The sequence below is a fragment of the Maylandia zebra genome, linkage group LG6 (genome assembly GCF_041146795.1).
Source record: "Maylandia zebra isolate NMK-2024a linkage group LG6, Mzebra_GT3a, whole genome shotgun sequence".
Taxonomy (NCBI): domain Eukaryota; kingdom Metazoa; phylum Chordata; class Actinopteri; order Cichliformes; family Cichlidae; genus Maylandia; species Maylandia zebra.
Genome location: NC_135172.1, coordinates 5,709,628 through 5,736,610, shown reverse-complemented (window position 1 = coordinate 5,736,610; position 26,983 = coordinate 5,709,628). Strand labels below are relative to the sequence as shown.

The 26,983-nt window shown below is 41.2% G+C and overlaps 2 long non-coding RNA genes across 2 annotated transcripts; one reads left to right on the top strand and one right to left on the bottom strand.

Annotated features, from left to right (window-relative positions):
• Window positions 1–1,927: 1,927 nt before the first annotated feature.
• Window positions 1,928–2,712, top strand: LOC143418895 (uncharacterized). Its single transcript, XR_013098815.1, has 3 exons — window positions 1,928–2,014; window positions 2,203–2,265; window positions 2,587–2,712. It is a non-coding gene; the product is annotated as an uncharacterized LOC143418895 (long non-coding RNA).
• Window positions 2,713–6,058: 3,346 nt separating this feature from the next.
• Window positions 6,059–10,890, bottom strand: LOC143419127 (uncharacterized). Its single transcript, XR_013099107.1, has 3 exons — window positions 10,726–10,890; window positions 10,475–10,537; window positions 6,059–6,239 (listed from the first exon to the last, which is right to left on the bottom strand). It is a non-coding gene; the product is annotated as an uncharacterized LOC143419127 (long non-coding RNA).
• Between the last annotated feature and the right edge of the window lie 16,093 nt (window positions 10,891–26,983).

The window sequence follows — 26,983 nt, the reverse complement described above, 5'->3', positions numbered from 1 at the left end:
GCAAAAAAATGTGCTTTGTCGTGTATCTGACGGACAAACACCAAACCAGTTCCACATCACTGAAGTTGCACCGTTTTTACAAACCAATTCTGGTTCATCTGTTTCACTCAACAATCGGCCATGTGCGTATGAAAACAAAGGCACTGCGCATGCGCGTTTTACTCATATTCTATCGCGATATTTCATTTTCCTATCGTTGCCTAACATTATACCGGTATTACCGTGAACGGTATAATATGGCCCAGCTCTATTTTGATCTTTTCACCATCAACATTGCGTGCAGCAGCAACCACAGCCTCCCAGACACTGTTCAGAGAGGTGTACTCTTTTCCCTCCTTGTAAATCTCACATTTGATGATGGACCACAGGTTCTCAATGGGGTTCAGATCAGGTGAACAAGGTGGCCATGTCATTAGTTTTTCTTCTTTTATACCCTTTCTTGCCAGCCACACTGTGGAGTACTTGGACGCGTGTGATGGAGCATTGTCATGCATGGAAATCATGTTTTTCTTGAAGGATGCAGACTTCTTCCTGTACCACTGCTTGAAGAAGGTGTCTTCCAGAAACTGGCAGTAGGACTGGGAGTTGAGCTTGACTCCATCCTCAACCCGAAAAGGCCCCACAAGCTCATCTTTGATGATACCAGCCCAAACCAGTACTCCACCTCCACCTTGCTGGCGTCTGAGTCGGACTGGAGCTCTCTGCCCTTTACCAATCCAGCCACGGGCCCATCCATCTGGCCCATCAAGACTCACTCTCATTTCATCAGTCCATAAAACCTTAGAAAAACCAGTCTTGAGATATTTCTTGGCCCAGTCTTGACGTTTCAGCTTGTGTGTCTTGTTCAGTGGTGGTCGTCTTTCAGCCTTTCTTACCTTGGCCATGTCTCTGAGTATTGCACACCTTGTGCTCTTGGGCACTCCAGTGATGTTGCAGCTCTGAAATATGGCCAAACTGGTGGCAAGTGGCATCTTGGCAGCTGCACGCTTGACTTTTCTCAGTTCATGGGCAGTTATTTTGCACCTTGGTTTTTCCACATGCTTCTTGCGACCCTGTTGACTATTTTGCATGAAATGCATGATTTTTGACTTTTCTGCGCCTGTCAAGTCCTTCTTTTGACCCATTTTGCCAAAGGAAAGGACGTTGCCTAATAATTATGCACACCTGATATAGGGTGTTGATGTCATTAGACCACACCCCTTCTCATTACAGAGATGCACATCACCTAATATGCTTAACTGGTAGTAGGCTTTCGAGCCTATACAGCTTGGAGTAAGACAACATGCATGAAGAGGATGATGTGGACAAAATACTCATTTGTATGGTGCGCCGTTTGTAAACTGAAACATGCCGAAATTAACAGCAACATTTTTCTATATTTAGCTCTAAATCTTACAAAAACATGTTTTTTCGAGTCATTTTTTACAACATTTGGTAAAATATTTGTAACTTTTCATATTTAAAACAGGATTTTAAATGTTAAATCTAAATGTTATATATAAATCTAAATGTTAAATGATAAATCTAAATGTTATATATAAATCTAAATGTTAAATGTTAAATCTAAATGTTATATATAAATCTAAATGTTAAATGTTAAATCTAAATATTATATATAAATCTAAATGTTAAATGTTAAATCTAAATGTTAAATGTTAAATCTAAATGTTAAATGTTAAATCTAAATGTTATATATAAATCTAAATGTTAAATGTTAAATCTAAATGTTACGGGAAACTAAATATTTAGCTAATATGCAAATTTATTGTACGGGTCAACAGAAATACCAAAATAAAAGCTTCAAGAAAACCTCCCGCGCTAAAGTTTGCCGGTCGTGGTCAGGTTCTGTGTTTGCGCTCCTCTCACGGTCACTTTTGACTGCCATGAGCTGCTTCGACTATTCCCTACGAGCATGTCCAGCGATTTAGCTGAAAACATTGGAAGAGCTGTTTTGTCGGCCATCCAACGATTCAGCAGTAGTGCACCCTCGACCTCACAAACGCCGCAGCACTTGGTAAGTTTATTGTATAGCATTTTGGACGGGTTGATAGCAGTGTTAGCAAAATTAGCAAAGCTAAATTACTTAGCTAGTCCTCAATTATTTCATTTGGTAGGCAGCAGACAGAGATCGAACATCATACAACTCTATTTATTTATTTGGTAGGTAGGTAACAGTCGTTCTTGATGTAAATGTTTCCTTAGGAATCCAGCAATGCACCTGGACCAAGTAGACCTGCCGTCTCCACTGGGATACCATACCGCTCGGTAGGCCTTCTTACACATATCATTTAGCTGACTGATTTTTGTTTTTTCTTTGGTGTAATATGTGACCTTAAATTAAATCCTGTCAAAGTAATGATTCTGATTCTACATACATTTCATCTTCTTAGGGGTCCATCACTAGCAGTGTCACATCACCACCAACAACATTCACAAGTTTTACGTCATATTTTATTACTGTTTTTGCTGTGAAGTGTCTTTTGATTGCTCACTTTCATATTTTAAAACTATTGATAAAATATTACTCTCTAGCTAATCTGTCACAGTACAATTGCGCTCATTGAGATTTTCTGTGCCGTGTTCTAGGATGGTTACCAAGGAAGGCTTCAGATTTCCAAAGAGGAATTGGAAAATGTTCTTTCCCTGAAAACATCTTTTACTGAAGCTGCATCTATCCTTTCCATCTCCAGGCCCACTCTGTATAAGTTACTGCAAGACTACAATATCTCAGAGTCAAAATTCAATGTAATCAGTGACCATGAGTTAGATCAGATAGTGTCCCAGATAAAAACTGAACATCCAAATGTTGGAGGAGTGATGCTGATGGGTCATCTGCGTTCCAAAAACATAGTGGTTCAAAGATGGCGCGTAAGAGAGTCACTGCGGAGGGTGGACTCGGCTGGTGTTCTATCCATACTTGCCGAGAACTGCAGTTGCTCGGCGAGTATATTCTGTGCCTCATCCAAATTTCATATGGCACATAGATGGAAATCACAAACTGATTCGTTGGAAGTTTGTTGTTCATGGTGCAATAGATGGATACAGCAGGATGTTGATGTTTCTTCAGTGCTCCAGCAATAATCGAGCTGAGACTGTGAAAGCCCTCTTTACTGCAGCTGTTGGACAATTTGGCAGACCCCTGCATATCAGGACTGATCATGGAGGAGAGAATGCTCAGATTTGGGAGGACATGCGAGCAAGCAGGGGTGAAAGCTCTGTCTTAATGGGAAGTTCTGTGCACAACCAGAGGGTTGAGCGTTTCAACTGAGACTTAAACAACAACTGTAGTCACATTTAGGCACCTATATTTTATGAATTGGAATCACTTGGTATCCTAGACTTAGAAAATGCAACAGACCTATTTTCCCTTCATTATGTGTTTCTACCACGAATCAACCGCACTTTGAAGGAATTCAAAGCTGGATATAACAATCACTCTATTTCCACTGAAGGTAATAGAACTCCCATCCAGCTTTTTGCCTGCGGAACTCATGTGTCTCATCGTCACAACCCAGAACTTTCTACAGCAGAGGTCTCCATACCCTCCTTGTCAAACTCTGAAAGTAGGTTTGTCCCATTAAATGACAGTGATTTACAAGAGCTATATACAAGCATTCACCCTTTTGAAGAAGACAACAATAATGGTAAAACATTGTTTCAGCGAACACAGCAGTATATTTTTAACAAACTTGTAAATGTGTGACCTCAACCACAGGATACCAGCGATGTTCTAAAGAGTGATGACACTTAGTATTCTTAAATGCTGTACAGCAAATGCAGTTTTTGTACTACTGCAGAAGCCCCTCCCCTCTAGCAGTGATGCCTCCTGCCACATAAGGACTCAGAGTTAATGACTGACAGTGACTCATAGGCTATTCAGAAGGCTACAACCACTTTTAGTTTATGGGTAAAACCAGTTATTCAGATTGCAGTAAAGATCAAATTCACACTGTAACAGTGTAATACAGTATAACAGTGAAATTTATCAACACGGAACAGTCAGTCTTTAAACCAATTCACAAGATTATCTACAGTATTGTTTTAATCATTGTAAAGTTGCAATAGTCTTAATAAATGTTGCTGTTAGATGTCTAAGTAATCCTAGCCTGTTCTACAAAGCATGTTTAGTATACTCTGTGCATAAACTGTTTTGAAATGTCCTTGTTTAAAAAAGAAAAAGCTTAATAAAATTATTAATTGTATTACACCAGTGACTTTATTGATTTGTCGTTGAAAATACAGAGTTAGCATTTTTATAAATCTATTGAAGCTTTGAAAATTATTACATTTCAACATTAAATGCAGTCAGAATTGATTTCAACTTTCTTGTATGAAGCAAAGTTACTTGAAACTACAATTAATGAACAGGATTAGAGTTAACAAACCCACCATTTTAATTTCACTTTTTTGGAACATGTTTAGATGGTGCTGAATAAAGCTCCATTCATGAGTGCTACTAAGAAGCAGTAATGAAAAGCATCATCATCAGCCATTGTTGTTTCATTCACAAAAAGCTGAAGCTCATTTGCACATGTGTGTGCAATCGGGAGATGTTTGCTTTCATCGTGAATGAATGTTATTTTAGGAGCTGGTTGAAAACCTATGGCTGGAATCTTGCTGCTCCCGGTGGCAAGTGTAGGATGTTAAATTTCAGTGTGCATCCATTTGGTGTAGCTGAAAAATAACACACAAAAAAAGTATATTCTGTACAGACCCCAACTGATATCTTGAGATTGACAGATAAAAATGTATTACTTTTTTTTTTTACTGTTTCAGACACACAGAACATAACAGATTTATTATCTGTAGTCATTTATTAACTTGTTAATGTTCTGTCAAACAATGTTCAGATCAGGTGGTTGTTGCGTTTGTAACATTATAAAAATGAGTGTCGTCAACAAGCCTTTATGCCTTGAGTAAGTAAGTTAGTTTATCTATGAAATCATATTACCTTCAAAAGCACCACTCTCCTGAAAGATGGCCTTCACCAGTAAACGGAAAAACTCCCGCCTTGGCCCCCCAAGGTCAGCAGCATCTTCCTCTGTATCATGTTCATCGCTTGCAAATGTGACATAAAGCATCTCACAGCTTTCTGCAAACTTGGGTCTCTTGAACTGACGCAAAGCAGTTGACCACACATTGGCTCGACTGATATGGAGTTGTCTTGTTCCTGGTGTAATGACTTTCTCACTATGAGCTCTAAGAAGACCTTCAATTTCTTCTTTGCTGAGTTTCTTAAAAGACCTATATAAAAATGGGACAATGACAAACAGATCTCGGGGAAAAATGGAAATTTGCTGTACATTTCACTCAAGTGCACAGAGTTACAACAGATAACTATGTTGTGATAGTCCATATTAAATTAGTCAGAAATGAGCAATTACCTTTGTAATTGTGTAACTGCAAAAAAAATGATGCAAGTAAAGATGCAAATAAGATATTCAATTATCAAAGGTTACTTTCAAATCTTACCTTGAAATATGAACTTCACTTTGTTTATCAGACTCTTCTAGGAGGCTACACTGAATTGCCTCTTCAAGAGCTTCATCTTCCTCCAGAAAAATAGGGCTAAGTAGATAAGAGATATTAGAAATCATAAAACCTGTCAGCCTTGAAGAATTTCTCACACTACATCATTAAAAAAAAAAATTAAATGTAAATCCTTAAGTTGCAGTCATTCAGCAAAAAAACCCCCAAACATGCAAATTGGAAACCTGCATCAAAACAATATCCTAAACCAGCGGTCCCCAACCCCTGGGCCTCGGACCGGTACCGGTCCGTGAGTCGTTTGGTACCAGGCCGCGAGAGTTGAGGCTCAGGTGTGAAATGTATAGTTTTCAGGGTTTTTATCGGTTTTCAGTGTTATTTTGTTATCGTTAACTCTGTTTTCCTTGGTCTTTTCATGTGTGTTATGAATAAATCTTCTTTTTATCGGTACAGGTACTAGTTTTATTTTGTTTTATTTATCCGCGACACCTTAAAGGCTGGTGCATGAAAATTTTGTCGGGCATAAACCAGTCCGTGGCGCAAAAAAGGTTGGGGACCGCTGTCCTAAACAACATCTAAAATGAAGGATTTCTTTAACCCCTAGACAACAGCTTACACAAATTCTGCCACATTATATGGAAACATCTGCTGTCCCTCTGCCTGTCCCTCATTTTCACTCTCTTGAATGCAGCTCTCTGTTTCCTGATGCTTGGCCTCACTTTCACCTGGTGTTGTAGACAACGCATGATGCACTGAACAAAGGAAAGAAGGTCAGCATGACTTGCTTCATAATGTTAACAGAGCCTTTATATATCCTTATATTAGTTCAAGTGAAAGTTGGGCACAAATTCCTCCTTGGCTTTAATCACCTGTGATAATCCGTAAACGTTAAAATGGTAAATGGCCTGTTTTTGTATAGCGCTTTTATTTTTTTTTTTTAAATCTTTATTTAAAGTAAACAAATTTACATATAAAATGTACATACACATACAATTACATATACAAAACCATGAACACATACAAAAAAGGAGAAACAAGGAGGAAAGTCGAGCATCTGAGTCCACACAACACTCACAAAACTTACAGTTTTAATTCGTTCCAGGGGAAAACTTTCCCAAGTTTCAGGTCCATTGTTCGTCTTCTCCGCAGATCTGTAATGATATGTTTACTCAGCACATCACTACTTATCATCTTTTGTTCAAGTACTCCTTTGGCACGGGTTTTCCAAATATGTGTGTTTATTACACACATTACTAACCAAAAGAGTCTCCTTTTGTCTTCACCCATTTTTTCTTTAAACAAACCATATTTAACTGCTTTGATATTAACATCAACGTCATAGCCAATCTCTGTCATCTTCTGTCTTATCTCAGTTGTCCTATAACAATCCAATAGAAGATGTTCTAGGGTCTCATCTTCATCACAGTCTGTCATAGGACATTTCATGGTGGTAACAAAATAACTCCATTGTACCACCGCTCTCACAGGGAGCCGCCCGAGCGAGATGAGCCACACCACGTCTCTCATGTTTTCAGATAATAATTTGTCATGTATATTTTTAACTATTGAAAGGTTTTCATCTTCATTTGCATACTTGTATTGAATTAAACCTTCATTTTTGATTCCATTAATTTTTTTATAGATATTTTTCGTATTATCTTGGAGAATATTTAAACTATATTGTTCCCATTGACTTGATAAGTCGCCAAACATAAGTCTGTGGTATGGAACGCCCGCTCTGGCCCTGCCTCTTTTCTTTTGCCACAATTCTTCTTTCCCTCGAACCCACGGGGCACCCCGAGAAATTGCGCTTTGAATAATTTTAATAAAAGGAATTCGCAAAACAATCTCTAAGTCTGGGACTCCCAAACCCCCGTGCTTCCTACTCTTGTACATAAATTTTCTCTTAGTCACTTCTCGATTGGATCCCCAGATAAATTTAATGCACATCTTACTTATTTTCATTACAGTTGTTCTCGGAGGAGGAAAAATTGTGTCAAGGAAAAGAAGTTTTGAAATTATGTGTGTTTTTACAATATTAATACCTGTTTTATAATTTGTATCTTTATTTTCCCATTTTATAATTTCCATTTTAATCATCCCTTAATTGCGCATGTTTGTTCTTTTTCAATGATAATATCTAATACATCTTCTAGTCTAGACATAATTATTTTAGCAAAAATCTTATAATCTACATTCATTATTGTCAGTTGCCTATAATTGTTAATATCTTCTCTATCACCTTTCTTGTATAATAAACACATAACTCCCTCATAAAACGATTTACCCATTGTTTCTCTTTCTATTCCTTCATTAAAATACTGAGTTAACAATTCAGACAGTTCTTTACTCACAATTTTGTAAAATTCAGAGGGGAGTCCATCCAGACCAGGTGTTTTATCGGTACTAAGTTGGTTAATTACTGACTCTACTTCCTCTCTTTTAATTTTTCCAATCAAAGTTTCATAAATGACAGAATCTAATGGTTCAACCTCACTCAAAAATTTGTTAATAACATTGCTGTTTGTAGCAATGGATGAAAACATCTCCGAACAATAATCTCTAATTACTTGTCTTTTCCCCTCTTCTTTAAAAACTGACTTTCCATGTTTATCTTTAATTGAGGCAATAAAATCATTTCGACTTTTCTTTTGATTATTAAAAATCATATAATCACTGTTCCCGTGAAAGTCAGTACGTCGCAACATATTAAATAAAACATCTCTATTGACCCGATCAATGTCCTCTTTAAGAGACATCAGTTGATTTTCCTCCTCCTCTTCCTTCTCCTCCTTATTTCTTAAATATATATATCTACTCACATCTTCATTATATTTTACATTCTTTGCATGGTTTAATTCTCTCGCTTTAAATTTAAAAAATTGACACATACGTCGTTTAAGAAGCTCCCAAAGTTCCGAGAAAGAAGTAGTAAAAATCTTAAGATGTCATATTTTCTTAATTTCAGATTTAACTTCGGACACAAGCAACTCGTCTGCTAACAAGGATGTATTCAATTTCCAATAGTTCAAAAATTCATGGGGACAACAAGATACTGTTGCCATAACCACCATATGATCTGAAAAGTCTGTTAAAAGAGTGTCATATTTCAGACCTTGAACATTATGTGATATGTAGAATCTATCAATCCTTGTTTTAGTTAACGAATCGAATCTAGTGTAATGGACGGTATGTGGATGCAAGTGCCTGTATAAATCACGAAGTGCTGCTTCCTTAAAAACCTTAACCAACAATTTGCTTTCTCGCAATTCTCTAGCGCTTTTACTAGTCCCCCCTAAGGACCCCAAAGCGCTTTACACACCCAGTCATCCACCCATTCACACACACATTCACACACTGGTGGAGGCAAGCTACAGTTGTATCCACAGCTGCCCTGGGGAGGACTGACAGAAGCGAAACTGCCATATCGCGCCATCGGCCCTTCTGGCCAACAGCAGTAGGCAGTAGGTGAAGTGTCTTGCCCAAGGACACAACGACCGAGACTGTCCGAGCCGGGGCTCGAACCGGCAACCTTCCGATTACAAGGCAAACTCCCAACTCTTGAGCCACGATCGCCCCAATCGGACAAATTAATGATGCTCTCATCAAACAAACCCCCCAGGAATTATTACGCACTGCAGTAACAAAATCTAACTGGTCATTGAGCTTAGAACCTCACTAGGTTTTCATTCACGTCACATACCTCGTCTTCTCCGGCAGACTGGACTTTCAAAGTCACTGTCAGACAGCTCTTCTGGTTCCTCCTGAGGGAAAAGAAAGCATGTTCTACATAAAATCAAATACAGTTGCACCAAATCACTGGTAACACAGAGACACATGGCTGCACTAAAAACTGTTTACACCTGCTAAAAGTGCAATATTAATTAATTAAGAAAATTACGTTAAGGGAACAGACTCACTTTTTAGACAATAAATATTTCTGCACTGCAATATAAAATGTTTACCTGTGCAGGTGTTTGTATCCCTGCCATTATATAGAGGCAGGTGGTGGAACAAATCGAGCCAACTTCTTGGCCACCCCAAAGAAAACTGCTAAAAACATTTGGTTTCATTAGTCGTTTACATCCTCTAATTGTACTCAAATACTCAAAAGGGAATGTCTGGCTAGTTGACAGTGCAAACGTTCTTCTGAAGATTGCTGCGATTTCTTCTCTAAGTTGTGCTTCAGACCAGTCAGATGTAAAGGAGATCTTCCCAATAAGGCCATCTTGTGCTAGTTTTGCTTGTGAATCTCCTCTCGGTATGAGAAACGTTGATGCTGAAGACAAGGGCAAGCACACAACATCTTTTGTATAGTGTTTGCAGGTCTTGTTTTTTCTCACAAAATGTGAGCGCGTAGCATGAGCTTGAGGAACTGATGGAAGAGGAACCTGAAATGAATTCAAACACAGATACAGATAGACACCTATGCATTACAATACATCCATAAGGTTTCTGTTATCTGTTCATTAAAAAACAAAACAAAACAAAAAACTGTAGACTCAGACCATCTTACTATTGTCTACCCATTACACAGAAAACTGAAGGAGGAATGCCAGCATCTGGTGGTGTCCATGACTTCAAGACTTCAGGCTGTCATTGCCAACAAAGGGTTTTGAATAAAGTAATAGAAATGATCATTTTATTTTCAGTTATTTAATTTGTCTAATTACCTTAGAGCCTCTGAAATGATAGGATTGTGTTTACAAATTAATTTTCCCCCCTCACATTTTTATGCATTCATTTAGTCCAACCCACTGAATTAAAACTTAAAGTCTGCACTTCAACTGCATTGGAGTAGTTTCATTTTTAATTCATTCTGGTAATGTACAGAAGCAACATTAGAAAATGTGTCTGTATCCAAATATTTATGAACCTGATTGTATATCAAAATCGGTCAGCAAAGATAAGATAACATACCTTTATTAGTCCCACAAGGGGAAATTTCATGATAAATAAATTAAATGATATGTGTAAGAAGGCCTACCGAGCGGTATGGTATCCCAGTGGAGACAGCAGGTCTACTTGGTCCAGGTGCATTGCTGGATTCCTAAGGAAACATTTACATCAAGAACGACTGTTACCTACCTACCAAATAAATAAATAGAGTTGTATGATGTTCGATCTCTGTCTGCTGCCTACCAAATGAAATAATTGAGGACTAGCTAAGTAATTTAGCTTTGCTAATTTTGCTAACACTGCTATCAACCCGTCCAAAATGCTATACAATAAACTTACCAAGTGCTGCGGCGTTTGTGAGGTCGAGGGTGCATTACCGCTGAATCGTTGGATGGCCGACAAAACGGCTCTTCCAATGTTTTCAGCTAAATCGCTGGACATGCTGGTAGGGAATAGTCGAAGCAGCTCATGGCAGTCAAAAGTGACCGTGAGAGGAGCGCAAACACAGAACCTGACCACGACCAGCACACTTTAGCGCGGGAGGTTTTCTTGAAGCTTTTATTTTGGTATTTCCGTTGACCCGTACAATAAATTTGCATATTAGCTAAATATTTAGTTTCCCGTAACATTTAGATTTAACATTTAACATTTAGATTTATATATAACATTTAGATTTAACATTTAACATTTAGATTTAACATTTAACATTTAGATTTAACATTTAACATTTAGATTTATATATAACATTTAGATTTAACATTTAACATTTCGATTTAAATATAATATTTACATTTAACATTTAGCATTTAGATTTAACATTTAAAATCCTGTTTTAAATATGAAACGTTACAAATATTTTACTAAATGTTGTAAAAAAATGACTCGAAAAAACATGTTTTTGTAAGATTTAGAGCTAAATGTGGAAAAATGTTGCTGTTAATTTCGGCATGTTTCAGTTTACAAACGGCGCCCCATACATTTGCCTAATAATTCTGCACTCCCTGTATACGATGCACGACGCACGAAGGCCAAAATCGGGCCGATCGCCAAAACGGTCGCACGACTCAAAAATTGGCTCAAAATGGGCCAAAAATCGCACAGTGTAAGCCCAGCATTAGAGTAGCAATGTTTGTTCGCTCAGAGAAAGAAAGAAAAAAAAGAGGCTGCAAAAGTACAGGGAGGAATGGGAAAAGGAAAACACCTGGCTGGAAAAATGCACAATAACACCTATAAAGCGCACTGCACTGTGTGCCGGCGCACTTTTTCCATAGGCATGCTTCTAATGGTGGGCACATGAAGAACATGAGGGGCGTGAAAGCTCGGGGAACCCTTAACCAATTTTTTGTCCACCAGGCCACGGCAGAAGCAGATATGGTATGTAAACATTGGTTTGTTTTTTTTAAACCCTCTGGTTAAGGTTAATATGGGCATGTGCAGTGAATATCAGCGCTATGTGGCCAGAAGTGTGATAATATAATTTATTTTGTGTAATAAACAACTGCAAGGATAGATGATTACAACAAATAGATCACTAATACATAAAAGTAATACATAGATGAATAATGATGATGAGTTAAGATGCGTAATCATGGGAACAAGTGGGTTTACAAACAGGAGCAGCTGATTAGCATTAGAAAAGCTGAAATAATACCTCAACTGAAGCCAATTGTACTAAATGCACTATATGTGCACTGTTACAAGAATATTTTGCGTTCTATTGTTTTCTATTAATTTATATAATTTTAAGTTAAGCAGGACAGAGTTCTTTTAAAGAAAGATTTACTTATATTCTCAAAAGTTAAGTATGACAGGCTTCTGTTTAAGAAAGAGACCTGTTTTACTGTGTTAATCTTGTCATTTTGATCTAAAAATAAATGTCTAAATGATCTGATCTGATTTGTTTCCTATATGGTCATATCACAAAGAATATGCATCTGCTTAAATCAAATTCAAGTCAAATGGTTAAAAAATAATTTCACACACAAAAAAAAGAGCTACCACACTGGGAAGGGTGAAGACAACTGGGTTGCCCGGCCCTGGCCACGAGGTGTCCCTTATTTATTTTTCAGGGAGTTGGCAACCCTACATAACGCTCAGTAGGCCTTCTTACACATATCATTTAGCTGACTGGCTTTGATATACAGTCAGGTTCATAAATATTTGGATACAGACACATTTTCTAATGTTGCTTCTGTACATTACCAGAATGAATTAAAAATGAAACTACTCCAATGCAGTTGAAGTGCAGACTTTGAGTTTTAATTCAATGGGTTGAACGAAATGATTGCATAAAAATGTGAGGGGGAAAAAAGTAATTTGTAAACACAATCCTATCATTTCAGAGGCTCTAAAGTAATTAGACAAATTAAATAACTGAAAATAAAATGATCATTTCTATTAGAGATGGCACGATACCACTTTTTTATGTCCGATACCGATACCGATATCATAAAAATTTATGATATCGATATCGGTATTGGACATAAAAAAGTGGTATCATATCGGTATCATATTCATATCGGTATCGGATATCTGCCGATACCGATATGAATCCGATATAGTGTTTTTTAACTCATTCACTGCCATTGACGTCTATAGACGTCAATTGAAAAACTTACGTTGACTGCCATTGACGTCTATAGACGTCAATTGAAAAACTTACGTTGACTGCTATTGACGTCTATAGACGTCAATTGAAAAACTTACGTTGACTGCCATTGACGTCTATAGACGTCAATTACGTTTTTCAGTGGGAGGGGGCAGGTGTGGGATTTGAAGGGGAAGGTGACTGGAAAGGCACCTTACAACACCGACCCTGATAGCAGGCTAGACGGTGACCTAGGCAGGCACCAACTTGAAAAACTGAAGCCCACCAGCAGTAAAAGTAGACCTGCAAGGAGGTGCAGGGTTTGCACACGTAAGGGATTGCACAGTGAGACAAAAATGTGGTGCAAGTCTTGTTGTGTGCCCTTGCATCCCGGAAAGTGTTATAATGATTACCACACAAAAGTGAATTATTCATTGTGAATAAATGTTTCACTATGTACATTTTATTTTTTCATATATTTGTAAATAAATTGTTTTGATAAAACATAACCTTTCTCAGTGTTATTTCTGTTTTATAGAAGTGAAAAACTATTTTATATGTTAGAGGTGTCACAAAGCAAGAAATATTAGTGTCAAAGGCACTTTTCTGCTTGAAATGTATTTTTCACAAAAAGCTCGTTTTCTCCCTTTTTTTGGTCAAAACAGGCATTTTTGGTGGAACCCACCTCTCTTCTACAGCTGATTACTAAAGAATGGAAAATGGTAGAAACAAGCTTTTTTTTTTGGATGAAAGAAGAGAGTCTGTTCTTCATTTTGGTAGGTTCAGCGTTTATATGATCATAACACACAGTTTTCAGTGGCTCTTCAAAAATGAGTAAAAATGCTCAAAAACCCTGGCAGTGGGGAGTTACCTGATTTGAAAATGGCTGGCAGTGAATGAGTTAATCAACAAAACTGTCTTTTTAAATATCTTGCTGCATTTTGTATAAGTTCATACTCAAGTTTAAAACAACAACTACACTAAAGCTATTCTGTTATACCTGTATGCAAAAAAAAAAAAGTTTCATAGTAATCAACCTTAATTTTATGTAGTGTGAAAAAAAAATGCACAGAAATCAATTATTTTTCAAGAAATATTAAATAGATTCAACATCTTTCTTCAACAAAATTGCAGACTGCACAGATTGTACCTTCCCAAAGGAAAAAGTACTATAGCTTACTAGGGTATATATATTAGACTTAATAGTCACTATATACAGTAATTGACTTCTATTCATTTTACATCAAATTAAAACTTTGGGTGTCAGATAATTATTTATTAAAAGCTAGACATTTTAAATGAGAATAAGAAAGAAAAGTATGTCTTTGTGCCCCCTTTTCCCTGTTAATGCCCTATCAGCCCCCCTGGCTAAACTTTGCTAGATCCGCCCCTGCACAGTTACCAGCCGTCAGCTACGTAGAAAAAGATCCTGGTGTAGAAAGTAATATTAAATAAATTCTAACAACAGCTTATCAAGCTTAAACGTGCTGCTGTTGTTCAGCCGCTGGTTTCCTCTTTTTTTTTTTTTTTTTTTTTTTTTTTGCCTGTCCCGTTTGGCTCTTTTGCCATCAGAATTGTTGTCTAAAGGCAAAGAAAGATGCCCAACGGATTTACTTTACCAAATTGACCATCCCAGCCTTGCCGTAATGGTCCATTTGATTCACCTTTTATTGTTTATTTTATTTTCACTTACTGAATACGGGACAGACTTGACTGGGGGAAAGAAGGGGAGAAAGAAAGAGGGAAAGAGAAACAGCTGAGAAGAGGGACGGGGGAGAAGGGCAAAAAACAAAAACCAACAGAATGAGCAGGAAAAGAAAAAGAAAATGCATATATCAATCACCTGGGTCACCTGCTGAGAAAGAAAAAAGAAAACAAGCAGAAGAGAACAAGAGTAATAGAATAAACAGCATCACAATGATATATGGGAATATGACAGTAAATACTAAATATTAAACATTATTGTGCAGCACATAAGATCAACAGAACAGTGTGCTTTGAGGTAGGAGCCAAAAAGGGTGTAGTTTGTGGGTGTGATCACCCGTGTGTACACCTGTGAGCATGGACGCGCTTGTTTTTTGTTTTTTTTAAAGGTTCCTTCATGTAATGATCTGCTAGAGGGTGTGGGGGGGGCACAGCCCCGTCCTCCAGGGCATGAAGCAGGTGTGGAGGAGATCAAAACTCCAGACATCCAGAGGCCCCCAGAACACAAGAGACCAAGGAAGACCAACAGAGGGGCAGCCGCGCCACTGTCCCAGAAAGAGCTGAGGAGAGTCCCAGATGAGGGCTCACTCAACAGCCGCGGAGCAGAATCCAGGGGGAGTTGCAGTGACGCGCCCGTGAGCTCCACCGGCAGCCAGCCGTGCCTGAGTGACCCAGCCCCAGGCCGAGAGGCCGGGGGCACCCCACCTCCGAAGTGGCCCGAGCGAGCCCCAGGCTCCAGGCCCCGATACGTGGCCGCCAAGGAGTGAGCCGGTGTGTACCTGGACGCCCATCCCCGGACACAAAGAACCACCAATGCACCGACACCTGAGGGAGTCCGCCACTGGCAGGGGAAGTGGTGGTAGGGGGAGATAGGCCTCCAAACCTTGGAGGGCCTGAGATGTCCCCAGAGAGGTGGCGCCTGACACCCAACCTGACATATAGACACAGAAATACAGGCACACACATATACAAACATCCATTCCCACCCTCATGCTCTCATATGCACTTACTCCACACTCAACCAACGTGGAGACAGACATAAAGAGACGCTGTACACACGATCACACTCCCAAAGCGTACTCTACAAACCGGGTCTAGGTACCCTTGCCCCTGGAGGGGGAACTGCACCCAGACCCAGGTGGTGTTACCCTTTTCCCTGCGGTGGGGGGAGGCAGACCGCCCCGACTCCGCAGCAGCAGGGAGGCCCCACACTCCAGACCGCAGTCGGACGGCCAACTCCTCCTCCTAGCCCCCCCGCTCCAGCAGGTCGCAGAGAACGGGGGTGAGAGAAGACTCCAAACCTCCCTCCACCCGCTCATTGTAGTGTTGATGCATGTGTGTTCTAAGGTGCATTTAAAACCCAGGAGGGCATGGAGCTACCTGCCAGAGAGCAGCAGGTAAGCGCATGGTCCCTCCTGCTAGCCCTCAATGTCTACGTGTATTTAACCTTGAGAGGTGGGCAACGATGCCAGGGGTGAGGTGTACACCCTGATGGTACTTTGGATTCCGTGTATCGTGCCCACCCCCAAGATCCTATATGTATGTGTAATGAGAGTGTGAGTAATGTGAATGTCTAAGTTGTGGTTTCCTCTTTCCGGTGCAAAGTGGGCCAAAAACAAACAAGAGAGACGGACTCGCGACAGAAAAGCCGATCAGCTGATCATTAAGCAGTTTCATGATTGAAATAGCAGCAAGAAGAGGCAGTCGCTTGTTAAGCTTAACGCAGGAATGCTTTACATTCAGAGATGGACTTACACACTTGCTGTACTTCTCTCGGGGATAACTTTGTCGGAGATGAAATGCCGGGTTGCTAGCGAAGCTCCAAATGCTACCCAGACCACCGACAGGTCCCGCATGCCACAGCCGCTCTATCACATGATGCATACTGCTCCGACGTGCTAACGTTCTGAGGCGAGTTACGGCTTGTTGCAAGTTTTGTGAGGTGCTTTCGTGATATTTAATGGATCGGATTACATTTTTTATTTTTCTCCGATATCCGATCCAGTAATTTAGGTCAGTATCGGACCGATACCGATACGTAATATCGGATCGGTCCATCTCTAATTTCTATTACTTTATTCAAAACCCTTTGTTGGCAATGACATCCTGAAGTCTTGAAGTCATGGACACCACCAAATGCTGGCATTCCTCCTTACTAAGGCTCTGCCAGGCCTTTACTGCATTGGCTTTCAGTTGCTGTTTGTTTGTGGGCCTTTCTGTCCTAAATTTAGTCTTCAACAAGTGAAATGTATGCTCAACTGGGTTAAAATCCAGTGACTGACTTGGCCATTCAAGAATATTCTATTTCTTTACTTTAATTTAAAGTCATGGGGTGCTTGGACTGTATGTTTTGGGTCATTGTCCATCTGTATTATTAAATGCTGCCTAATCAATGTGACTACTTTTAGCTGGACTTGAGCAGACAGTATGTCTCTGAACACATTCAGCTGCTTCAGTCCTGTGTGACATATTCAGTAAACACTACCAGTGCCACTGGCAGCCATGCATGCTCAAACCATCACACTGCCTCTGCCATGTTTTACAGATGATGTGGTATGCTTTGGATCATGAGCCGTTCCACCCTTCTCCATACTTTTTTCTTGCCATCATTCTGATAGAGGTTGATCTTGGTTTTATCTGTCCAAAGAATGTTTTTCCAAAATTTAGCTGGCTTTTACTAGATGTTTTTTTTGTTTTGTTTTGTTGTTAAGTCCATTCTAGCCTTTCTATTCTTGAGGCTTATGAGTGGCTTGCACCTTGCAGTGAACCCTCTGTATTAGGGCTGTTCGATATGACGATATGAAAACATCTATCGTTTCATATTATACGCTATCATTGGTTCTGTGGTGTCGCAAAAATTTTTTTACGGCAATATTTTTCATTGTTTTGATGGTCACTGTAGTGGCTGTATTAATTTCTTAATTTTCTTTTTTCTGTTATGTTCTCTTTGACCACATGTTGTCTGTTCACAGTAAAATTTTCAAAATGCAAACACTACGTCTCAAATCAATTTCAGGCCTTTTATCTGCTTAATTGGTAATTACATCATCATTTTAATATGGATACCCTAAATTAAAGCTGAGTCTGCACATCATGTCCATGATATAATTTTGATTGGAATATGTTTCAGTAAACGGGCAACAAAATAAAACTTGTTAGGGTCCAAATACACACTGACCTAACTGCAGGCCTTTTCTACTCTAATTGAGTGCTCAAAGCACTTTATACAACAGATCTCATTTACCCATTCACAGGCACAGATTAATACAAGCACTTTTTCTGTACTTAGATAAACCAATGGGTTTATCTAAGTATGACTGTGTGCGAACACAGTCATACTTAGATAAACCCATTGGTAGCTGTAGATTAGAGCACCTGGGGACTGAATCACCAACTTGACCAACAATCACCACCAATCTTGTACAAGGTACAAGAGGTTCAGTTTTCTGTGTAATGGGTAGACAATAGTAAGATGGTCTGAGTCTACAGTTTTTTGTTTTGTTTTGTTTTTTAATGAACAGATAACAGAAACCTTACGGATGTATTGTAATGCATAGGTGTCTATCTGTATCTGTGCTTGAATTCATTTCAGGTTCCTCTTCCATCAGTTCCTCAAGCTCATGCTACGCGCTTACATTTTGTGAGAAAAAACAAGACCTGCAAACACTATACAAAAGATGTTGTGTGCTTGCCCTTGTCTTCAGCATCAACGTTTCTCATACTGAGAGGAGATTCACGAGCAAAACTAGCACAAGATGGCCTTATTGGGAAGATCTCCTTTACATCTGACTGGTCTGAAGCACAACTTAGAGAAGAAATACAGTGGGGCAAAAAAAAGTATTTAGTCAGCCACTGATTGTGCAAGTTCCCCCACTTAAAATGATGACAGAGGTCAGTAATTTGCACCAGAGGTACACTTCAACTGTGAGAGACAGAATGTGAAAAAAAAAAATCCATGAATTCACATGGTAGGATTTGTAAAGAATTTATTCGTAAATCAGGGTGGAAAATAAGTATTTGGTCACCTCAAACAAGGAAAATCTCTGGCTCTCACAGACCTGTAACGTCTTCTGTAAGACGCTTTTCTGTCCCCCACTCGTTACCTGTATGAATGGCACCTGTTTGAACTCATCATCTGTATAAAAGACACCTGTCCACAGCCTCAAACAGTCAGACTCCAAACGCTGCCATGGCCAAGACCAAAGAGCTTTCGAAGGACACCAGGAAAAGTATTGTAGACCTGCACCAGACTGGGAAGAGTGAATCTAAAATAGGCAAGCAGCTTGGTGTGAAAAAATCAACTGTGGGAGCAATCATCAGAAAATGGAAGACATTTTTTTTTTTTTTTTTTTTTGTGGGAAATGAGACCAACTGTGATAAGTGACTATAATACCATAACCTGATAAGACCCACACAGGTTGTCCTAAAATTGTAATTTAAATAAAGTAAATGCTTAAACACTCCTAGCAACACTTCTGCAGTAAAACTAACTTTATTGTCACATTCAAGAACAGACGATAGCAAGTCAACATTCACTGATGTCATCTGAAGTTTAGCCCAAGAGGAGCTTTGGTGTTTAGTTTTCTGATCCACAGGTCCTCATGTCTCCTCCTCTGTCCCTCCGTCCATGATGCACAGGACTGCAGTCCCAGGATACCCAGGGAGTTTGGTGAGTGGATTTGAAAATGTTTGACTAGAGGAGTATTCAATCTGTCTGTCCTAATGTTATACAAATGTTGTTTCAATCTTTCCGTCAGAGTCTGACCCGTTTCACCGACATATATTAACAAACACTGTTCACAAATGATACCATAAACTATATTTCTACTATTGGGTGTAAAGTTGTCCAGAATTGGAGCTCCAGCACCACCATGTGGGTTAAACAGGTATTGCACTGCATTTAAAGAATGCTGGTCTAAGCTTTGTGTTCTTCCCTGTCGGTGGCCTCCAAGTCTGGTTCTAACCATATCTTTAAGGTTTTTATTTTTCCTGTTGGCCACTATTGTTCTACAGTTTTGAAAGGGGGGTATATCAGTTAGAAATCTAAAGTTCATTTTGAAGGTCCTGTTCAAAGGTAAGTATGAGGTAGAGTACATTGTGATCAGATGCAAAATTTCCTTATCCTCCTCTGCCCCCCCCGTCCCTGACTAGCTACTTGGGGTGAGAGAATCTCTCCCTCTCTGGAACCCAATTCCGATAGGGTCTTACTCTTAATTGTTCTCAGGAATCTTTTTGAGTACCCCCTTCGTCTGAGGCTTTGGAACAAGATCATAATGGACTTCTGGAGGTCTATTTCACGGGAGGAGATTCTGTAAAATCTAATAATCTGCGATTTCACAATTCCCCTGAATGTATGTTTGGGGTGATAGCTAGCTTTGTGAAGGAGTGCATGGGTGTCAGTTGGTTTAAAGTACACCCGAGTAAGTATTTTCTTCTGCTGTTCATTTAACTGCTCGAAGAAAACCGTTGTATCTAAAAAGTTGACCTCATTTGCGTCTAATGTATACTTTACTTTAATTGACCCGTGATGATTATTCAACACGCTAATGAACTCATCAAACTCCTCCCTGCTGTGTGACCAGGCTCCTATGATGTCATCAAGAAACCGAAGATAAAAAAGAGGCTTACATTGGCATTTACTCAACGCACCCGCTTCCCATTCACTCATATAGAGGTTGGCATAAGAGGGAGCATATCTGTGCCCCATTGTTGTTCCTTCCACCTGCAGGTATCGATTGCCATTGAACTCAAAGTCATTACACCTCAAGCAAAGTTCTAAAAGCTGTAACACCTCCTCATCTGGTCTCTGAGCATCCAGATTCCTTCTAAAGATGTTTCGTACTGTACTTAAGCCTAAATCCGTATTAATGTTTGTATATAAGCTCTCGATGTCAATTGTGAATAACAGGGCATTGCTGGGTAGCACTAATCGTCTAACAACTTCCAAAAAATGGTAGGTGTCTTTCAAGTAGCTCTGATGTTTAGTAGAGAGAGGACCCAGGAAATGATCTATGTACAGGGAGACGTTATAAGTGGCGCTACTGCAGTCAGACACTATAGGTCTGCCCGACGGCACCCGATGTGGTATTGGTCAGCTTTCCGGTTCTTTATGGATTTTAGGTAGCAAATAAAATTGTCTTTCACGGGGGGAAGTAGGTCCAAACAAAAAGTCCCGCTGTTTAGCGGTGATGTATTTTTTGTAATATAGCCGATTAATGACGGCGTAAATCTGACTCTGGGACGTTTTTTGTAAACTCTCCCCAATTGGTCTATAATATTTGGTATTTACAAGTTGTCTGTGTGCCTCCCCTACATACTGTTGTTTGTCCATGATGACAATTTTACTGCCCTTATCTGCAGGTGTAATCACAATGTTTTTGTTTTCCTGCAGCTCCCTAATTATTTCCCTCTCCTCCTCAGCCCGTCCCATCCCTCCATCTATGAACAGAAGAAACTGATGAAAATTATGAATGTCTGACTGTATGAGTTCCTTCACCTCCCCACTAATCTGTTCCCATGTTGGCTCCCAGTGAGACGGTAAGGTAAACTTTGCCTCTGTATTACCTTTGTTTTTATAATTGGTTTGTGAGAAATAATCCATAAGTTTGATTCTTCTGTGATATAAATGAAGATCTTTTCGTAAACCAAGCCTATCATATGATTTTGGAATCGGTATGTAGGTTAAGCCCCGTTCCAGTAAGTGCACTTGCTTTTCTGTGGGGCAGAACAATTCAGATAGATTTAATACATTACAATTCGAGTTCCATGATAGATCAGTAGACGGTGTCCCTCCCTGCTTAGGGTAACAAGCTACTGAAAATCCAGATTAATTTGTTTACACCAGTTCACCAATATGTTTTGGGCTGTTTCTGGTGTCCAGTGGATATTATCCCCCACAGTATTAAACTTATCACCTGGGAGCGGGTTCAGTACCTGAAATCGTTTAATCGCAAAGTTGTTGATGCTGGTTAGATTCTGTTGTTCTTTTGGAAGCAGAGGTGAAAAATTAATTAAGGGAAAGAATACGTCGGCATTTGGAAAGACAGATTGTGCCCTTTTATAGAGCATTCTCAATTGTTTATTGGAAGTTTTATCTGCATCTTGGTCCCTGTTATTGATTCCGATGGATAAAACTACTAATTTGACATCTGGATGGATTGGTGTCTTTTCCAGAATCTGGAGAAAATGGTAAAATGAAGCCCCTGGGTAACTATCAATTTGTATATTATCATTATTGTAAGCTGGTACACGATTTAGGTTGGAGTCCCCTAAGAACCAAACTGGTCGAGTCCCACGAAATACCCAATCTATGATTTTTCTGCCCTTGCGGGCTTTATGACACGTCGGGTGACACTGGTTAATATTTTCAACCTGTTGATTCTCGGTGGCTGTCTGTCTCTCTTGTCTGTTTTCTGTTGTTACAGGAGCGGAGCCCCGGGAGGAGCCAAGTTTGGTTGGAGGAGCGGCTAGGTGGTCATTTTTGTGGTCAGATGGGGTCTTCATGCCTTTGTGTTTAGTCACACTGTGGTTTACAGACCCCCCCATCATCATGTTGGAGTTGTTTCCCACCAAGTTCGTTCGGCCGCTTACACTCCTTTCACCAATGGAGTTAAAGTCCATGCTTTGTGCTCCCCCAGGGGGCGTCCCTGCATCATTAGCTGAGGCCCTGGCAGCAGAAGAAAAGGTTTTGCTGGTCGTTTGAGACCCCTTGCTGCAGGTTTGTATCTCTGGGCTGGTCTGTAATACCGAGACATTAGAGTATACATTTTTAGACAGATGAAGTGAATGGGACTTAGTTGTGATCACATTTTTCTGTGGATCGGATCTAATTTGTACCTCACTTCTATTTGCTCTATTTGTAGATTTTTCCCAATTTGTTGTGGATTGGAACAAATCCTCGTCAGTCTGAGGGGCCACAGGCCTAACCTCAAGTCCCCCAGGTCTCTCCCCCTCCCCTAGAATCAACTCTGGATGTGAAGTCGAGAGGGGACAAAAAGGCTCGTGAGGAGGACACGATGGCACAGGAGGCCTTTCATCTGTTGGTTTTGGACCAAGAGTAAACTCAGTGGACCGCTGGTTGCTATCAGGGAGAACAGGAGAGATAACCCGGTTTGGCAAAGTACTCCCGGTGATATTAAATTGTGGTAGTGGTACATGGTCATCTAATAAGGGAGTCGATTGTGAATCCCGGGCGGTGGGGTTCCTCATGATCTGAACCTCAGGATACATCTGACTAGATGGAAATCTTTACCCATATCACTCATGGGAAGGGTCGCCACTATAAAAATGATGATCTTGCCAAAAATAAATTACTTATTTTTGATGATCCCTAACAAACCATCACAAGATTGGTTCAGATCTCTGGATTCATATATTTCCAAATTCCTTTGGAAAGATAAACCCCCGCGCATCAGCTTAAAAACGCTACAAAGAACCAAGGATAGAGGAGGATTAGATCTGCCTAATTTTCACCAATACTTCTTAGCCAACAGGCTTCAGTTCATCTCAGAATGGTCAAAACATACCTTCCTAGATGAACCTTGGCTAGATGTTGAACAGGCACTATGCAAGGATCTAGAGATTTCAGACCTACCATTTATTAGCTCAAACATCAAAAAACATGAATGCTTTAAAAGTATCAACATCAGCTTCTCTCTGACAGCATGGTGGGAGTATCTAAAAATAACAGTCTTCACTAATCCCATGCAAACTTACTCCTATCTGGAATAACCCTGACATATTACAAAACAATAATATGATTAACTTCCCAGAATGGAGTTGTAAAGGAATTAAATACTTAGAACATATATTGGAGGGAACAGAATTGATCCCATTCGACAGACTAGTTGCACAATATGGGATCAACAAGAAAAATTTTTTAGAATATCAACAAATTAAATCCATAATAAAAAAGAAATTTAACCTCAGTCAAGTTGAATTACAAATACCACCAAGTGCGGCACATTTCCTTACTCTTAAATCCCCCAAATTATTATCTAAAATATATAGAACATTCTCTAAATTAGATGAATCAATATCCCTTCCTATTGCAAAGTGGGAAGCAGATTTATCAGTCAGTTTAGACCAAAACTTCTGGTCTCAGGTATGCTTAAACTTTTAAATTGATTAAAAATCCCAGTCTGCAATTAATACAATACAAAATACTACATAGAGTGCACTATACAGGTCATCGGATGTTCAAGATGGGCTTTACATCTTCCAACAACTGCTCACACTGTCAAAACAATACACCAGACAATTACATTCACGCTCTTTGGTTCTGTCCACCAGTGCAGAAGTTTTGGCACGAGATATGTGAAGACTTATCGAAGTGTCTGAAATGTAACATTCCAACTTCCCCCTTAGTGTGTTTGTTGGGCAGCTTAGATAATGTCACCTCAGAAAACAATTTAGCCCATATGGTTTTCACTGCCCTATGCATAGCCAAGAAAACTGTCCTCATGAACTGGAAAAATAAAAACAATCTTAATTCTAACCAATATAGAAATTATCTATTAGATTACATTAGTTTTGATACAGCCTCGGCCACCACATCAGATCAATTGCTCTGGGCTCCTTTGATCGGCTCCATCACCTAGTGGGGGTGGGGGGTCATAGTTTGGTCCCGCCTTCAATGTTGTGATTGGTGTGGGGGCAGGGACAGGCTCAGGGCGTCGGGGGGTTCCCCGGAGGCATCTTCCTTGGGGGGCTCAACCCGGGGTAGCGGTCATGTCCGGTTGGGGGCCTTTTTCTGACCATTTCCTCGTGGCTGCGTGCAGCGGGGCTAGGGGAGGGTCTGTGGTGATGGACGTGGGTTACTGACCTGGTAGCCTGTCTGCCCCTGGGTGGGTCCGGGATGGGCGTGAGGGTCTGGGGGCGCTCCATCTCTGGGCCGGGGCCCTGGCTGGGCCTCGGGGCCTTGGGTCCTGGTTTGTGTGTTGCCGGGGTTGTGGGCGGGTGGGTGCATGGGAGCCCATCCCTGGCGCAGGGTGCCGCCGGCGTGTCGAGTCGCCTGTGGGGCTCTTCAACCGGTGGGGGAGATTGTTACACCTTGCAGGAGCTTTCTTCCCCTCAGGAACTCTCTGCAGGAGGGGAGATACAGGAGAGGTGGAGGAAGATCTCAGCCTGGGCGTCTATTGTCTCATGTAGTCTGGAAGACGAGTGGATGGTGGGGTGGGTGCAGTTTTCTCTGTGGTGGGGTTGGGTGGACTGTCCCGGGCTCTGTGGGGCCGGGGGGCGCTGCTGCGCTGGGCCCCGGTCTGGATGGGCCTGGGCCCCCCTTTCCCTGGCGGGTCGCGGAGTGTGGGAGTGCCTACTGGGGTCAGCGGGGGAGCTGGCCCCAGGGAGGGGTCACCTGCCCCTCCCTTCCTTCCCTCCCCATCTCCAGCTGCCTCCCTCCTCCTGCTCCACCACAACCACCCACACATGCAGGGCCTTGGAGTAGGGGTATGTCACCAGGATGCAGAGGAGGCTACCCACCCCCCCCTCTGTCCCCTTCTGGCTACCTCTGCCTCAATTTTATCCCACAACTTAGACATTCACATTACTCACACCCTCATTACACATACATATAGGATCTTGGGGGTGGGCACGATACACGGAGTCCAAGTTACCATCAGGGTGTACGCCTCACCCCTGGCGTCGTTGCCCACCTCTCAATTTTAAATACATGTAGACATTGAGGGCTAGCAGGAGGGACTATGCGCTTACCTGCTGCTCTCTGGCAGGTAGCTCTATGCCCTCCTGGGTTTTAATTGCACCTTAGAACACACATGCATCAACACTACAATGAGCGGGTGGAGGGAGGTTTGGAGTCTTCTCTCACCCCCATTCTCTGCGGCCTACTGGAGCGGGGGGGCTAGGAGGAGTGGGCCATCCGACTGCGGTCTGGGGCCTCCCTGCTGCTGCGGAGTTGGGGCGGTCTGCCTCTCCCCACCGCAGGGAAAAGGGTAACACCACCTGGGTCTGGGTGCAGTTCCCCCCTCCAGGGGCAAGGGTACCTAGACCCGGTTTGTAGAGTACGCTTGGGGAGTGTGATCGTGTATACAGCGTCCCTTTATGTCTGTCTCCACGTCGGTTGAGTGTGAAGTACATATGAGAGCATGAGGGTGGGAATGGATGTTTGTGTCTGTGTGTGCCTGTATGTCTGTGTCTATATGTCAGGTTGGGTATCAGACGCCACCTCTCTGGGGACATCTCGGGCCCTCCAAGGTTTGGAGGCCTATCTCCACCCACCACCACTTCCCCTGCCGGTGGCGGACTCCCTCAGATATCGGTGCGTTGGTGGTTCTTTGTATCTGGGGGTGGGTGTCCGGGTACACACCGGCTCACTCCTTGGCGGCCACTTATTGGGGCTCGCTCGGGCCACTTTGGAGGTGGGGTGCCCCCGGCCTCTCGGCCTGGGGCTCAGTCACTCAGGCACAGCTGGCTGCCGGCGGAGCTCACGGGCGCGTCACTGCAACTCCCCCTGGCTTCTGCTCCGCGGCTGCTGAATGAGCTCTCATCTGGGACTCTCCTTAGCTCTTACTGGGACAGTGGCGCGGCTGCCCCTCTGTGGGTCTTCCTTGGTCTCTTGTGTTCTGGGTGCCTCTGGATGTCTGGAGTTTTGATCTCCTCCATACCTGCTTGATACCATAGAGGACAGGGCTGTGGCTCCCCACACTCTCTAGCAGATCATTACATGGAGAAACCTTTGGAATGCAAGCATGCTGATCCACACAGGTATGCACACAGGTGTACACATGGGTATTCACAGATGCGGACTACAGCTTTCTTGGCTGCTGCCTCAAAGCACACTGTGCGCTGTCTATCTTGCGTGCTGCACAATATCGTTTATTATTTAGTAACTATTGATATCTATGACTAGCTAGTTTATTGTGATGGTGCTTTTTTTTTTATTATTATTATGTTGCTCTTTGTTGTTTGCTGTCTCCCCTGTTTTTTTTTGTTTTTCTTTCTCTCCATACAGGTGACCCAGGAGTTGTTTTTTTTTTTTTTTTTTTTTTTTTTTTTTTTTCTTCTCTTCCCCCCCTTCTCACCGTCTCTTCTCCCCTTTGGTTTTCTTTCTTCCTCTCCCCCTCTTTCTTTCATTCTTTCCCCCTGTCCTATAAAAAAAAAAAAAAAAAAGGATGACAAAGGATGAACTGAAGCTCCGCCATCACGTGATGTCACATGCTGCTGTTTCTGATGTCACTTCCAAAAAAAAAAAAAAAAAAAAAGGATACAGGGAGGTTTGGTTCAATCTATTGACTTGGCTCAGAGGTGGGAATTCCTCCTCATTCTCTAGGTCTAGTTCCTCCGGTGTTT